General features: G+C 40.2%; 1 protein-coding gene across 1 annotated transcript in view; it reads right to left on the bottom strand.

Moving 5' to 3' along the window:
• The window catches only part of LOC102207765 (katanin p60 subunit A-like 2), a 384,693-nt gene that overhangs the window by 265,159 nt on the left and 116,764 nt on the right, over nucleotides 1–2,770 (bottom strand). The gene's annotated exons all lie outside the window — the stretch shown is intronic.

Here is a 2,770-nt window from a genome sequence, read left to right as displayed (position 1 = left end):
TGTGTGTGTGTGTGTGTGTGTGTGTGTGTGTGTGTGTGTGTGTGTGTGTGTGTGTGTGTGTGTGTGCGGGGGGCAGAATATCGTATCTATCTTAAGTCAGTAAGGCTCTGGCAAAAATACTTTTTCTTCCCCCGAAAAATTATCTCTCTTTTTTTACTCAGTGCTAGGCTGTATTTTAAAGATGGTAGTTCTGAGGCAAATTACATAAGGGCAGCTAATCAATCATCTAAATGTTTATTTAAACTGTGCAATTAAATGACAGAAGAGGGTTTTTTTTGATCTACTATAGATTTTTTAAGCCCAAAGAGTTGATATATTTCAATTACTACAGCAACATTTCTTTATCATGTAGAAAAACTAAGACTCATGGTAAAAATTACACTTCTTTTTCTTATATTAAATAATCTCAGGGGTTCTTTACACTGACAGAAAGGCGAATTTCACTGGTCTGGTACACTTGACATCAAAATGTGCTGTATGTGGCCCATGATGTGGAATGACATTTCTGCTATGAAGCACAGCAGCTTCACAACATTGGATCCAAACATTTAGGTCGATGTACAGTAGCCTAACTGGAAAAGATAATGTGCATCTTGTGATACTGAGGTTTTTCCATATCCCCACATAGCACACAGGTCTGGCCCGGATCTGGTGTCAAGCTGGCACTGCTGGCTGACTTCTGGCATGGTAAGTGGTATGTCATCCAGATATGGGGCAGGCCTGGCATAAATGGCACTGTTTATGTGATGGCATGCCATATCTGGCACGATTGCGGTTTGGTTTATGTGGCTCAGGCTCATAGAAAACAGCACAGGGCCAGCAGTGTGTCTGCAACTGGCCTTGTGCTGGCCCATGTGTGGGCCACCTCTGGCAAACCAGATCTGGGCCACCAAAGGGCCGTCATTCTTTGCGGTATGTGGGCCATGTGTAAGCACATTGTGTGGGCCAGATCCAGGCCATACCAATTTTGCTGTGTGGGTTGGATGTGATACAGTTTACAATTTTTCAATTAACCTTTAATTTATTGCTATAGAATACTGTTACAGCCCAGTATGTTTCTATCTCTTAGCAACAGAAAAAAATAACATACCTCCTGTGCACAAAGCAAAGCTTATGAAGAAGTTAGTTTCCCAGTATAATGTTAAAGATCTTGCAAATGAACACCAACTGTATGCCAGATCTTGCCACATAACATTGATGGCTGAACTTAGTAATGCCCTTGTGGTTGAAAATTCCTGCAGAAAAGTTCAAAAGTATTGTGCGAAAACTACCCAGACACTGTTTTAAAAAGCAGTCTGTACTGTTAAGTGTGTGTATGTGTGTTTATATGTATATGTTGTCCACATACATTTGGTCATGTTTATATGCACACATATATTAGGCAAAGAGAGAAACTGGAGTTTATGTGGGTGTGTTTTTGCCCCAGCTTCTCTCACAGTGTGTGTTAGTTTCTAATTCCCAGTGACAGATAACTGGTTGGAGCAGCACCGTGTCAGCTCTGTTTACTCAGGACAGGCCTCCTGGAAATTAGACTTAACTCATAACCACAGGCGCCGATTGTCCTCCTCTACCACACATACTCACAAATATGGGCCAACACAAACACATCCTATGGAGGAAACTATGAATTCTAGATAGATGGGGCACACAAGACAGCATGTAAATGCATACACGGGTATTATTGTACAAAAACAGGCACACACAGGCTCAATCAACACTCACACGCACACACATACACACTGTACCTGAAAACAACTTATTCAGTACCTGTCACCTCTGCTTAATAAATAAGAATCTGGTTTTGTCTTTGTGGGGGATGAGAGGTTAAGGTTTATCTGAGTGCATTCATTTGTATGTGCTTGTGTTTGAGAGAGAAACAGAGATAGGTTGAGCTGAGGAGCGTAGCTGTCTAGATTAACCATCTAGTCGGTGTGGTCAGACCCCTTAATGAAAACCAATAGAGATTCACTCGTCTTTAATGAACAGCACACAGTCCTCACAGCCTCAATTTAAGCTTGCAATAAGACACTGTCACTCATCGTGTATCAGTTTGTGTGTGTGTGACTTAGAGTGCAACTGAGTGGGCAAGGGGACGTTTTGTCCTTTTCCCCCCTTTGTTTTGCTTTCTTCTGATTTCTTTCTATTTCTTGTTTCTCTTTCTATCTTAACTTCTTTCTTCCCTTCTCTCTGTTTTTCAGCTCCCGCTTTTCTCTGTAAAAAATGGGAGTGTTAACTGCTTTTTGTGTGTTGGGCGTGACTGTATGTGAACCTCATGGAGTCGATCTGGCAGGTGACACCTCTGATCTGGCTTCTGCAACCAGTAAGCAACCCTGGCAATAAGAAGCCACCAAATTAATTACCCTGTGTGTATTTGTCATTGAGCTAGAGAGGTTACACACATCCACGCTTACGATCTTGACTATATTCCAATTTTCTTCTTACTTTCTAAGGCCAAAAAAGTGTGCGACTTGACCAGTGATGTAATTATTATTTTCAAAATTGATCCTCACAAATATATTTTCTTTAATTGCCTTCAACTGTCTTTAGTTCTAATTTAATTCTCACACTTCTGAACCGTCCTTAAAGCCAAATGTCCTGGTGAATAAACATAGTTTTTAGTCGTAGGCTCATTTCTGGTGTGGGAACAAAGTAACAAGTCAAAAGTCATTTAGGGCTTTTTCACAGTATTCTGTCCTTATTCTTATAAGAATACTTATAAGAATACTTATAAGTACTTATAAGTATTTATACTTATTATATATATATTATA

The sequence above is a fragment of the Pundamilia nyererei genome, unplaced genomic scaffold (genome assembly GCF_000239375.1).
Source record: "Pundamilia nyererei isolate P.nyererei 1_Seehausen unplaced genomic scaffold, PunNye1.0 scaffold00032, whole genome shotgun sequence".
NCBI lineage: Eukaryota > Metazoa > Chordata > Actinopteri > Cichliformes > Cichlidae > Pundamilia > Pundamilia nyererei.
Note: the sequence above shows the minus strand (reverse complement) of the source record. Positions and strands in the feature narration are given on the sequence as shown.